The sequence below is a fragment of the Cibotium barometz genome, chromosome 52 (assembly GCF_041138505.1).
Source record: "Cibotium barometz isolate CiBa-2024 chromosome 52, ASM4113850v1, whole genome shotgun sequence".
NCBI classification, from domain to species: Eukaryota; Viridiplantae; Streptophyta; class Polypodiopsida; order Cyatheales; family Cibotiaceae; genus Cibotium; species Cibotium barometz.
In genome coordinates, this window is record NC_141097.1 from 18,213,789 (window position 1) to 18,227,756 (window position 13,968).

The 13,968-nt window shown below is 36.6% G+C and overlaps 2 non-coding genes across 2 annotated transcripts; both read right to left on the bottom strand.

The window, feature by feature from the left end:
- Positions 1-3,222: 3,222 nt before the first annotated feature.
- Positions 3,223-3,318, bottom strand: LOC147608891 (small nucleolar RNA R44/J54/Z268 family). The gene has a single exon (XR_015264420.1). It is a non-coding gene; the product is annotated as a small nucleolar RNA R44/J54/Z268 family (small nucleolar RNA).
- Positions 3,319-5,353: 2,035 nt separating this feature from the next.
- Positions 5,354-5,446, bottom strand: LOC147608892 (small nucleolar RNA R44/J54/Z268 family). Its single transcript, XR_015264422.1, has one exon. It is a non-coding gene; the product is annotated as a small nucleolar RNA R44/J54/Z268 family (small nucleolar RNA).
- Between the last annotated feature and the right edge of the window lie 8,522 nt (positions 5,447-13,968).

The window sequence follows — 13,968 nt, forward strand, 5'->3', positions numbered from 1 at the left end:
CTATGTTTCAAGTTCATATGAAAGAGCTAGATGAAAAGCTGTAATGGACAGGGTCTCTCTTTCTTTAATGGATTGAACTAGTGCATTTCCATGTTTGCTCTAAACCTTTGATATTTCACCGGTTGACTATGTTTCAAGTTCATATGAAAGGGCTAGATCAAAAGCTGTTATGGACAAGAGGTGCCTTAATGGATTGGACTTGTGCATTTTGATGTTTACTCTTAACCCTTCGATGTCTCAATGGTTTAGCCTAGTATTGTGAGTAATTTTTGTTTTGTTAGACATCTATAGTATTTTAGAATTAGTCTCACTTTTGATATTTTCAATGTCTTGGTGCACGGTATACTAGATATACTATTGGTTTATTTCTTTTTTGTTGTAAAGAAATTTTAGTAATAAGTACAAGGGTTAATGAAAATTACTATCTTCAACATGGGAGAAACTCTCATATAACATCTTTACATTAGTAAGCTTATGCGTTTGGTGTGGAAAAGAAAACTATAAGTAGAGTCTTTGTCCCTTTGATGAAAAGGCCAAGGAGATCCAAAAAGGTACTAGTTGAACAAGAGCTACAAAGATGACTAACATAAGTGACAAGGGTAAGTGCAAAGTTGAGAAAAATGAACTAGTTTCTATAATCAATTCGACAACTAATTTTACCCAATGGTGAAACTAAAGGGGGAGGAACTTAAAGCTCAAAACACTTCCAAAAAAAGGATATACAAATGACTAAGACAAGTTTTGTCAACCGTAAGGCGGTCCCACGTGTAAACTCATATCAAATGTATCACAAGCTCAAGGGGATCAACTTATGAGTTCCCTCCTAACAAAAACACAGATGCACAAATAAGAGATACAGATGGTTGAAATTGCTTCTATTCTCCTCTCTTCTCTACAAGTATATGCTATAAGGGAAGGTACTCATACTAAAACATTCAAAGGCCAATCCATAATATGGACCCACCTACATGAGTTGATGAGATAGCCAGCACATAAGTCAAGTGAACCAAAGTAACTATCACTAGCCCATTGGCAACATATCCCCCATATTCTCACCAACCATGCTAGTAGTGTATGTGTGTAGCCACAAGAAGCTTTGGAGTTGAGTCCAAGACGAGACAGATGGTGGCCATGCAAACAACAAAAATAGTGGTGATTCATCCCCTTGATCACTATGCCTTCTTATTGATATCTTCAAATTGTGGAAGCTCTATGGTTGATGAGGTTTCATCCTATAGCTCCCTAACAATGATCAAACTTGTAAAAACCTTTAATTACACGCTACTTATTTTCCATAGAGTTTTTACATAATAGAGTCTTGTCTTCAAGAAATGGAAGATGAAGTGAATCCTCACATTGATATGAAAATATGACTATCATCTCCATCGATAAACAAGGATGTGAGGATAACAGGCACATGAGAGGAGAGAGTATGTGAAAGGATAGTAGGCATGTGAGAGAGGACAACAAATGACATAGGATTAGACAACTCCACCAATAAGCACGTATGCGAGAACATCTTAACCATGTGAGAGAGGGCAACAAGTCAGGAAACTAATCATATCTTACTGTACAAAGAAGGTTGTGCTTCCAACTAAACTACTCATTCTTCTAATAAATTATGGATGGTTAAAGGGACTTCCCACTGGGAAGACTAGATGGCAATTGATATTTAAGATGGACATTCCTAAGAGATAATGATTAAATGGAAAGTAATAATGTGGGTCTTGTCCACTTGGGTACAAGCTAGTCAAGGGGAGTTTTACTTGCTACCCAAGGGGAGTTTTACCCAAAGTGCTTGCCTTAAATGCATGGCAGCTTTTGAGGATGAAGGACATGTGTTTAGGGATTAGCCGCTTTTGAACTATGAATCAAACTCATAGACAATTTGGTTGATTGAGAAAGAGATTAATTAAGAGGTTAAACTCATAATAACCCTTTAAGAAATATGATGTGTGAGAAAGGAATTAAATATATGGGCTTAGTAAAATCATTTCTAATTACATTTATAAATATTGCCCAAAAAGTTAAGGGTCTACCTTGATATTTACACACCGACTGCCAAACTTGGGCAACACGGGTGTGTGCTGAGGTGGCCGCCATTGGGCGACGCATCCGCTAAAAGCGGGCTGGACAAAAAGTTGGCCAGCCAACCTCCCCTGTCCAAGACTACAGTGTCCCGCCCAAGGGTTGAATCAAGGGCCCCATGCTCCAGAAAAGCATGCTCAACCAATACGATAACATGGATGTGCTGAACAAGGGGGACCCCCGCAGGCTATATATTAAATATACTACCTGCCCAACGTCTTGGTGTGTAAGGGATCCCACCCATCCATCAAGTAGGACGGGCGGGCACCCTTTTGGTGTGTAAAGAGCCTGAGACCTAAAAACTGCATTAAAACTTGTTTTGACCAACAACAGATAAGGGTCTACCTTGAACGGACTGAGACCTAAATAACTGCATTAAAAATTTCATTGTTCATATTGTGCCATGTTAATTACACAATGTGAAAATAGAGTCTCCTTGACATTAAAATATATCTGCTCATAAACTACCACATCATCATTTTATTATTACATTCACTATTTAGAGTCATCAGTATAGTGCCAATGAATGTGCAACCTTGTAACGTAGAAATAGACTTGTTTTGCATGGGTTGGGTTTTAATTTTGCTATTGATATTGAATTAGGAATGATAGATTTGATGGCATGGGTTTGATTTTCTAAATTAGCTATTGGTATGGGAATTAGGTCTGAGTTATGCATCGCTCAGACATGAAGTGACAGGTAAGGAGTCTGATATGGGCTTTGCACAAGAGAAAGCAACATAGAGACAATACAGAATGCAGATTTTTGAGCTTAGATACACTCAGAAGCCTACAGGTGTGTATAATTGAGGATTTCGGAAGGTTTATCTAGACAGTTTAACAGATTTTAGAGCTTAAATACAGCTTAAACCTAAAAGCTGCAGACCCATTGTATATAGTTGAGGGTTTCTGAGCCGCTAATGCAAGTAGACCTTTGAAACCCTCTCTTCCATACATCGGAATGGCACATAGAAAATGATAAAAGCACAAATCGGATGGAGACAGGCCACAGAAGTGGACTAAACACGCAATTAAGAATCAAGCAAGGCCCTTCAGGAAGGCTCACCTCTCATCTCTCTGCGGATCGATCAAACCAAGCAACGCAGGGCCCTAGAATTGAAGCATGTTTTGGAGTGTGCATCATAGAGATTCCCATTGCTAAGATGTTGTCATCACAACCCACGCGAGTGGGGATCTGATGTCCCTATCTTCTTCATAATCATCTGCACTTCCAACAAAAAGCAGAGAAGAGGAGGTGTATGCCATAAGGCCGAGGCAAGGAATCAAAAGCCTGCAAACCCTGCTCAGGTAAAATGGCACGGACATACACAGTCCATTTGCGGAGCCTCATGGGAAGAGAAGAAGATTGCACAGTGGCCTCCCACCTTCACTTCAGCTCCATTAACCATATAACCCAACTTGACTCTTTATAATAACCCTTTAAACTTTGAGGCTATAAAAACCCTAGCAAATTCCCCAAACCCTAAAGGCTCTATAATAACCCTTGAAACTTTGAGAGACTATAAGAGCCCTAGCAAACCCTAAAAGCTACTACATCCACCTTGAGCACTTGCCATGACCCGTTGTCCTGAACGGACAAGAGTACTCTTGCATACATAAAAACAAGAGGCTCGTCCTCGAGAGTGAGTAGAGATAAAGCCTTATATTTAAAGTCTATTTTGGGCATCATGGTCCTCAACTTACCAACCTATATATAAACACACCATGCTTGCCATGTATATCCATGTAAAAGCTCCTAAAGCACTACATTTCTTTGAATAAAGCACTAATCTTGGCATAAATATAAACCAAGCATTCCAACCCAATATAATGTTCACAATCTCAACACACCTGAACAAAGCATTAAAACAATCTTCAAGCAACTGGGTTATCTCTCCTTGGAAGCTTGAACTCCTCGCCTCTATCTGACAAAATATATTTAAGATAAAAACATTAGATTTTGCAAGGTATAATTTTGAAAGGAAAAAAGAAAGAAAAAGATAAAACCTTACAAAACTCATTTGGTGGATCAATATTTGAGATGAATGGTGTTTGAATAGGATTGTAGACAGCAAATCGAAAAAATCAATGATGTCTAGTGCGTATGCACCGAAAATCTAACTTATTAGGCTTTTCATGGTCTACAAACATTACATGTACATGTAGCTGATCCACAATCTTAGATTGTAAGTCTCGCCTATACAAACCTAGCAATAATCTAGGTTCCAAAAAATATAGATATTCCCTTGCAAAAAGAACGTATCAATAATAATATCAATTTTTTAAATAAAACGTAAAATCTACATAAAAAGTAAGTTTTTATATATACCGTAAAACACTGGTGCTCTCTAATAGTTCGATAATTAGAGATGTTGTTTCTTATCCTTCCCAAAATGGAGGGTCTACAATTGAGCCATGAATATTAAATAGATTATAGAAACAATGATCCCTATATTATAGCAACCGTTGAAACAATGATCCCTATATTATAGCAACCGTTGAAAAAAATATTAAGCCATGAATATTAAATAGATTATAGAAACAATGATCCCTATATTATAGCAACCGTTGAAAAAAATATCTTCAATATCTTGTCCATCACCATAAACAAAGTAATTTTTGAACCTTCTATGATGCTTTTCTGATCCACAGTTTGCTTTATACACAGTAATTTGCACAAGAAAAAGCAACAAAGAGACTTTATATAATGTAAGTTTTTGAGCTAAAATACAACTCAAAAGTCTCAAAGTACAGAATTTAGAGCTAAAACACAACTTAAAGCTAAAAGTTGCAGACCCATTATACGTAGTTGAGAATTTCTGTGAGTGCTGTGTAAGTAGACCATTGGAACCCTCTGTTCCACACATAGCAAATCGCCTTTATGATATATACCCAAGTTCCTTCTTTAGCTACTCGTCTCGTCACAAGCCATGTTGGTTTGAGGTAGACAGTATAAGCATGGTCCTTCAGAACCACCCTAAATATAAACTGGGATACTAAACAATCTTTACTTGTGTTTTAATTAGCTCTATTACCATCATTTCTCGTGTTTAATCCTGTGTGCAAAGCACAACTGTGGAATAGTGATTCTACTTCCACTACATAGTCATACGTGAGCATGTAAGAGCACAAACTGGAAGGAGTAGCGTGCAAACAAGCTAAAGAAGGGGACTAAACATGCAATTAAGAGTCAATTAAGGGCCCTTTAGGGAGGCTCGCCTCATATCGGATTGATTAAAACAAACAAGCAACGCATGTTTTGGAGTGTGCATCATGGAGATTCCCATTGTTAAGATGTCATCACAACCCACGTGAGTGGCGATCTAATGTCCCTATCTTCTTCATAATCATCTACACTTCCAACAAAAAAAAAAAGAGAAGAGGAGGTGTATGCCATAAGGCCGAGGCAAGGAATCAAAAGCCTGTAATCCTTGCTCAAGTAAAATGGCACATACATACACAGTCCATTTGCGGAGCCTCATGGGAAGAGAAGAAGGTTGCATAGTGGCCTCCCACCTTTACTTTAGCTCCAATAACCATATAGCCCTACTGCACCCAACTTAACTCTTTATAATAACCCTTCAAACTTTGAGACCATAATAACCCTAGCAAATTTCAGAAACCCTAAATCAAACTTGACTCTCTATAATAACCCTTGAAAGTTTGAGACTATAATAACCCTAGCAAACCCTAAAAGCTACTACATCCACCTTGAGCACTCGCTATAATAACCCCCTAGTGTCATGACTTGTCGCCCTTGACGGGCAAGAGTATTCTTGCATGCATAAAAACAAAAGGCTCATCCTCGAGGGTGAGTAGAGATAAAGTCTTATATTTGAAGCCCATTTTTGGCATCATGGTCCTCAACTTACCAGCCTATATATAAACACACCATGCTTCCCATGTATATCCCTGTAGAAGCTCCTAAAGCACTTACATTTCTTTGAATAAAGCACTAAACTTGCAATAAATAAAAATCAAGCATTCCAACCCAATATAATCTTCACAATCTTAACACACCTGAACAAAGCATTAAAACAATCTTTGGGAAACCGGATTATCTCTCCTTGGAAGCTTGAACTCCTTGCCTCCATCCAACAAAATATATTTAAGATAAAAACATTAGATTTTGCAAGGTATAATTTTGAAAGGAAAAAAGAAGGAAAAAGATAAAACCTTACAAAACTCATTTGGTGGATCAATATTTGAGATGAATAGCGTTTGAACAGGCTTGTAGATAATAAATTAGAAAAATCAGTAATGTCCAGTGCTATGCACCAAAAATCCAACTTATAAGGATTTTCATAGTTTACAAACATTACATGTACATGTAGTTGATCCACAATCTTAAATTGTAAATTCCAACAAGGAACCCAAAGATCTGGTTGTTTGTAAGTGTTCTCAACTATACAAACCTAGCAATAATCTAGGTTCCAAAAAGTATAGATATTCCCTGTTTGCAAAAAGAATGTATCAATAATAATATCAATTTTTTAAATAAAACACAAAATCCACATAAAAAGCAAGTTTCTGTATATACCGTAAAACATTGGTGCTCTTTAATAGTTTGATAATTAGAGATGTTGTTGCTTGTTCTTCCCAAAATAAAGGGTCTACAATTGAGCCATGAATATTAAATAGATTATGGAAAACAATGATCCCTATATTATAGCAACCGTCGAAAAAAATACCTTCAATATCTTGTCCCATGGATCAACATTCGTGGGTGGTGGAATTACCACTCTGCCTTCATTGTTTTGATGGCCTATAGAGCTATCTCCAATTTGTAAATTCCATTTGACAAATTCTTGTTCTGTACAATCATAAGCACTCTGTCTAATCTGCATGTTTTTGGGTGAGCTTTAAAACATTTACATATCTCCAAATATGTGACTGCTGGTAGAACGTTGCATCACGTAAGGTCCCTCCCAAGCCATGTATGTGTCTCTTTTAATATAGATTTCAAGAAAGAAAGAGAGTGCACTTAGAGAAGAGTGAGACAATAAGGCTAGAAACATTAGGAAAGTGTTAGAATAAAAATATTAGCTCCAAAAATCCTAAAAGAAATAAGAAGACAAGAATAGTTCTATTAAGAGATAAGTATCTTCAAAAATAGAAATTCGAATTTAGGTGACAGGAGGTCATATTTAGAGTACTTTTACATATTTAGAGTACTTTTACATATTTAGAGTCCATGCATACTAAAAAGGTGAAAAAGCAATGCATTTCTAAAGATGGCGCGTTTGCGGCTATATACATACGTTTTTGCCTATTCTACCCCCAATGGCTTGTAGTAGACTAGATGTCTTTCGATTCTTTTGACTGATTATTCGACCATATTTTGAGTTTTTATCAGAGAGTTATGGCTGAAACAATTCGCTGGTTCTGTCAAGGTCTCTACACAGAGAAACTGTAAGAATGCAGCTAGTAGCCACAAGGTGATTCTAGACCTTGAGATGCATATATCCCTTCATTCTTATCTAATCTCTTGGAAAAGAAAGCTATCTTGCTATGACCTTTATGAGGAAGAGACTACTACTCCATAGCTTTTCTTTTAAAGAAAGAATAGTATGTCGTAGCCCTGCAAGAGAAGGCTACTTCGCCATAGACCTTCGAAAGAGAGAAAAGGCAGAGTACAAAGAGGAGATAAAGCTTGGGGATGATCGGATGATTTCAATCGTAAGCGAAGGTATTAGAAGACTCTCTATTCTCGTATATCAAGTTCTGAAACTTTTATTAACAAGCAAAGACAACGATAAATGATAAATTTCTATAAGGTATATATATATATTGTTTTTCAGTTATATATCATTCTTAGGGGTTGAGGTATAGCCCCGGCTTCTCTATTAATTGTTAATAGTGATCTATTTGATTGATTTACTAGTTAAAGTTTGTATTCTTTTAAACAACATCATATGTCTTAATAAAGAATGTCTTATCGCATTGAAATGCTAAAATCTTTGTGAAAAGGATTGTTTTCTTAAGAAGGTAACATGGATTCTAGTCCTATGGTTTGGTTGAGTAAATGGATTGTTATCTTGGTTAAATTAAGGTATAGGTACAACTTCTCCCTGCCTTGACGTTGTCCCGTTCTTGTGCTTGTGTAGTCGGTTAGCGGAGACATTAACAGAGTCCACCCATGGTATCCCTTGTACCATTAGGAGAATGAGGTTTGCCGATTGAGGCGAGTAATTGTGATGCTGCCTAGTTCTGAGGGCCTAGGCTAGTGCGGTGAATTAGCCCACCCCAGTGCGTAGACATCCCTCTGAGGGGCAGGAGGATTGAGCGACGGAGCCTGAGAGGGCGACAGGCCCGCTTGAGTTCTCTCGCCACAGCGGTCGACGACGAGGTGTATGGTCCCGTAGGGTTTTGCCCAGCATGTAGAGGCTGGAAGGCCGAATTCTAGATCATCGAGCAATATAAAGGAAAGGAATAAGAGAGCCAGTTTGGCTTGTATGGAATTGATTCACGTAACTTTTTTTATAAATCTTGTCTTTGGCATTATTGTACTGTGGAAAAAGGCTGTTTTAACGAGCCTTGTGAAAAGGGCCTTAATTAAGGAATATGTTTCTTTATGTCAAACAATGTGGTAGGATTAATTAGTCGGGTAGCTTTCCAACATATTAAGTGAAAGCCCTACGCACTAGATAAATAGGTTCTTGGGAAATTCTATTCTAGAAGACTAGGCCAACGGCTGTGCCTTGCATGGATGAGGAAAAAAGTGTTATCTCTAAGAATCAAGACTAGTAGTTGCCCAAATTATGATCAATTACCCTATGGGTGATTTGATTTTTAGAAGACCACGCACCAGGTCTTGCCTATGAATCGTATCCTTGAATCTCTGCATGGTTAAGGTGTCGATTTGTAGGAAATTTTCTCCAAGTTAAGACTTAGTGGACTATCTTAAGTGTTTCCCCTATTTTGGAAGGGGGGAAACCTTACACATCAACAATATCCTCACGCGATCTCTTTGCCACGAGTAAGATTTTCCTGAAGCGACCACCAAAGAGCATAACTTTCCCACCAAACATTATATCACTTTGCATACTGTCTTTTAATGTCCTGTCCAAAGCCTCATACGTATATCAATGCATCATTGGAGCTTTATCCCAAATGATTAACCTTGCAAGCTTCAACACCTCAGTCAATGGGCTATTAGCTTTGATACCACATGTGCTAGAAGCATTAAGAATCAATGGAATTTTGAAATGTGAGTGTGTTGTATGACTATTTGAAAGTAACAATGCAGCTATTTCAGATGATGCACTTGCCAATGCAACTTGATTCTCTCCATGTAATCGAGATAGCAAGGCATTATAAAGATATGTTTTGTTTGATTCACTTGGTACATCGAGGAAAAATACACCACCCTGGTTCAAAGAAACAGCCTCAATGATAGTATCAAATTCTCTTGATTGGCTACTATTTAGACTCCTTTCCATGGAAACAAACAAATTGGCCTGTTGAACAGAATCAAATATCATCTCTTTCATTAGCAAATCATTGTTTGATAGTGGCAATACTTGATCTATTAGGAATAGGCAACTCTTCAAAATCATGTAACCACTTTCCATATTGTTGTAAGATGTCTTGCATGTGCAACAGAGCTTGATTCTTTGCTATAGATTGACAAACACCAACATTAGCACACCCTCTCTGCAAGGCATGGAAAAAATCATTTGAAATTAAGGTGGAGAATTTGTTCCAAAGCTATCGAGGGGATATAGGCTCACAAAAAACCAGTATAATGACAAACAGTTTGACAACGCAGTTGGAATCATGTTTTCTAACATATACCACTCCTCATCACTCTCGAGCATTCATCTCGCTTCACATGCAGCCTTAAAACCGGGGATACAAATTTTCATTCATTTTTCGTACATCCTCAAAATATTTATAGCCTTTGCATACTGTGAGTAGCATGCGTAGGTAATATTGCTCACCTGCACTCGGGCTAATATTATACATGCGTCCAATTATTATTTTCTTTTTTCTTTTAGTCCATGATCGAAGAGTTGTATTCCATACCCACTTGTAAAAGAAATCAACATATAGCAAGCTATTTACAACTGTATACAACTGATTAGCTTTAAACCATTCGGTGTGTGAGAGAAGTTCTTTGGTTCCTGTCTCACAACTAATTAAATCACGCAAATCATCTTGATCATTGAATATCACATTATTCAACATCAGGAGATGAACATGCAACCTTTGTATATCAGGCTTTTCATCATGCAAATCATATTGGTATAAGCGCCAGCATGCCTCTGACGACGCGGACACGTACAGTGCATCCAGATATTAACTAACCTCGTCAATAACCCCATGTGTATCTTACAACTCTATAGTAGTTTTATCATGTCCTTTGTATACATACTTATACAAATACTTTAGTACTATGATGGTAGAGCATACGTCTATGTTAATATGGGCTTTGTATCTTATAGAGAGAAAAGGGTTATATGGGACAACCCATTGATTATTCACCCTCTGATCCTTTACTTGGATGAAACTACCATTGTCTCACTGCATGTAAGTTAGATACTCATTGTCATTAACGCTAGTAGTCTCGGAAACCTTTGAGGGTACCGATGTTTGCAACTCCCATTGACCATGCAAGGAGAGAGTATATTTAGTTCCCCACATGGTCCATGGACATTGTAATGACTGATTATGTTATGCAACTCAAGGAATATCACCTTATCAGGAATTTCAATACATACCAACATATCATAGTGAGCAATCTCAGTCGGTTTTCATCCACTTTTCAATATCAATAATATATGTATATGTGGCAAGCCTCTTTTTTGAAATTCAATAACATAGACAAATCCAACTACCTTTTCAAATAATGTTTTTTCCACCAATAAGTGTATCATATCCTTATGCTTCTCATAAAATACCCGTGCCATCAAGTCGGGTCGATCTGGGGGGTAGCCTTACTCGGTAGTAAAGCATTGCTTATTTCATTCCACTTAGGATTGTAAGTAAAGGTGATAAAGAGGTCAGGTTTACCCATCTTCCTAACAATTGCCATTGAATCTTGGTACAATTGATGTATATATCAAGCCCCCCAGTATATGATATATACAATTGATGTGTATATCAAGTCCCCCTAGTATATGTAAATGGTAGAACTATCTTGCATCCACAGCAATGCCCCCAGAGACTCTATTGACCCCATCGCTTAAATTAACCATGTCTGCAAGACATTGGTATACTTCAGCACCATGCAATGCTTTTTGGTTATTGCGTATCCATACTAATCTTGATTCTTTCATACTACTATATGCATCAACAATGTACTGTTGCAAAAGTTGACCACCGTACAGAAGGCAGGCATTTGTATCTTCCCTTATCTGCAGTCTATATGCACAATATTGTCGTTGAGTTACAGTCTTTGAAATCTCATTTGAACTTTGTCTATTTCTACCATGGATTGGAATTCCAACATGCTAACCATCCTCTCCTCGAGGAAGTAGAAGAACATATACTAAAGGCATATATAAATGATGTAACTTAGATATTTTTCTTATACCACCTGTGCGAGACATTATTTGAATATCTCTATGCCCCACATGAAAATCATCTCCTTGACCCGACATGATAGCTATAACCTCACTTCTTATAGGAACCAAGTACTATCTTGACGTTGATCGTGCTTCTTCTAGTGTGATGACCATTCTCAAATCTGCATGATGTGGACTTGACTACAATATTTCTCTCATTTTGTACAAAGTGCACATGCATATGGATTTTGTTGATACATCATTGTTTGCAAACTTTCAAGCACGTTATGATTTAAAGAATGCATCCCATGAAATCTATTCTCTAATTCATGCTCCGTATCATACACATATACATATAATTGGACAAATTTGGGAGCCACATCTTGTATTTCATTAGGTATTATGGAACCAACACAATAATAGATAGTACCATGGATTATTCAAAAATTAGATACTCCTCTCTCCATAGTGAGCTGATTATCCAAGTGAGCACCTAGTAAAATGAATGCCAAGGCATTGTTATAAGAGTGTATATTCTTCCTGTATTCCTTACTTGCATTATCATTACCAAGCAACAACCCAACTAATGTAGGAGGAGAGTTTTCCAAAGGCAATAAAGAGATATTCTCACTTGCACAACAATGTTCGCCCACATATTGTTCAAGCTTTCTTGACACCTCACATTTTCATATTAGAGGTCTACAAAAATGACACTTATAAGAAAGGTCTCCTAATGAGTGAAGAGTACAATCTCTAAAATATACCACCATAGTTGCTAGGGTGCTTAGTATTTTAAGGAAGCGAAAACACATGCCTTATAGAGTGACATTCAGATTTAATACCTTTCACATCACCAACGACACAACAAATAGATTGAAAATTATCAATAGGAGCGGTCTCATCTATAGGTAGCTCATTTAAATCAAAAGATCGTGCCATATCTCTATATGCTTGAACAGTATGATGTTCATTGATAGGTTCTTGAAGTACCGTAGCATTAGCAGTTGCTCCGTTACTTGAATCTAAGTGGGTTCTACCATGGAATTCTCTATGCTCTTCCTCATTTTCAAACCTTCCAAATGTTTCGGTTTCATTGTCATTAAAGTACTTTGTTAAATTAGCAATTTGTTTTCGAATGCAAGCCCTTGTGACGACATGCGTGTTACATCCAAAATTCAAAGCCGACGAACTTGGTTCAAACTCAAGTATATACAGCTCCTAACAATCTTTAACCTCCTTTGAAACACAAAATAACAAATACTAATTTTCTTTTTACAAACTTTCTTAACTTCAAATGGACAACATAACATTACCTCGTTACGTTTATTCTACTTCAAGTGCCATTATCACAATGTGACCCTACTCTCAAATAGACTCCGCATAGTAGCAAACATGATGTAATATTAGAGAGATTTATAATAGATAAGTGAGTATAACATATATAATCCATCTCCTTATGATATTAATAAAAGAAAACCTCTCTCCATCGTTTCTAACTTAAAAGTATATGTACAAGAGGACTATATCACTCAAACACAAGTTTCAAGCGGATTCAATACCACGGATTACAAGGAAACGCAAATTTGAGCAAACTCAAGATCTTCAAAGCATTATCCACGGCTCAACATCAAAACTCTATAAAATCAACAATGTCTCATACTTTTGTTAAGACTTACTTTTTGCGAATTAAATCAAGGCTTTCTATGAGCTTCCGACTTCTTACGAATTGCGGGTGAAAGCTAAGTAATAACTACACTTTCTAAATTTTATAAATTAACAATTCAAGTTTGATATTATATTAAAATGAACTGGTAGATTAGTATATACAAAATCTCCAATGATTTACCAGTTAAGTATTCACCTTGTCTAATTTGATTACTTGCATAAAATAAAATTGTTAGTTGTTGATTCGTTTTGCTTCTAACTGATATTTTGTAGTCCAACCCAACTAAGTTTCTCCATTTTTCATAATTTTAATCATCACACAGCAAATTAAAATGTCACATATACTTGTGATATTCCTCCAATATTTCTATGTAGGTTTTATCTTTCAAACAGTGAAATCTTGTCTTTCAAACAGTGATTCGAACACCTTCCAAAACATCAATGCAACAATTGAATATATGTAAGCTTTTCAACTCAAGGTTAGTATTTTCTATCTTTATATTAATAATCAATTTATATTTTACTCTTATAATGTTAAGTTTCTTATTAATTATGTTTAACAACTTTATATATTTCCTATCCATGGGAATCCTAATGATTCACATCTCTTTAGAGTGCTAAAATTATTTTTTGACAGATAATCAAAGTTCTGTTTGTAATTCTAATTCATTTGATGAGCTTAAACATGCTTATTTGCATGATGTGT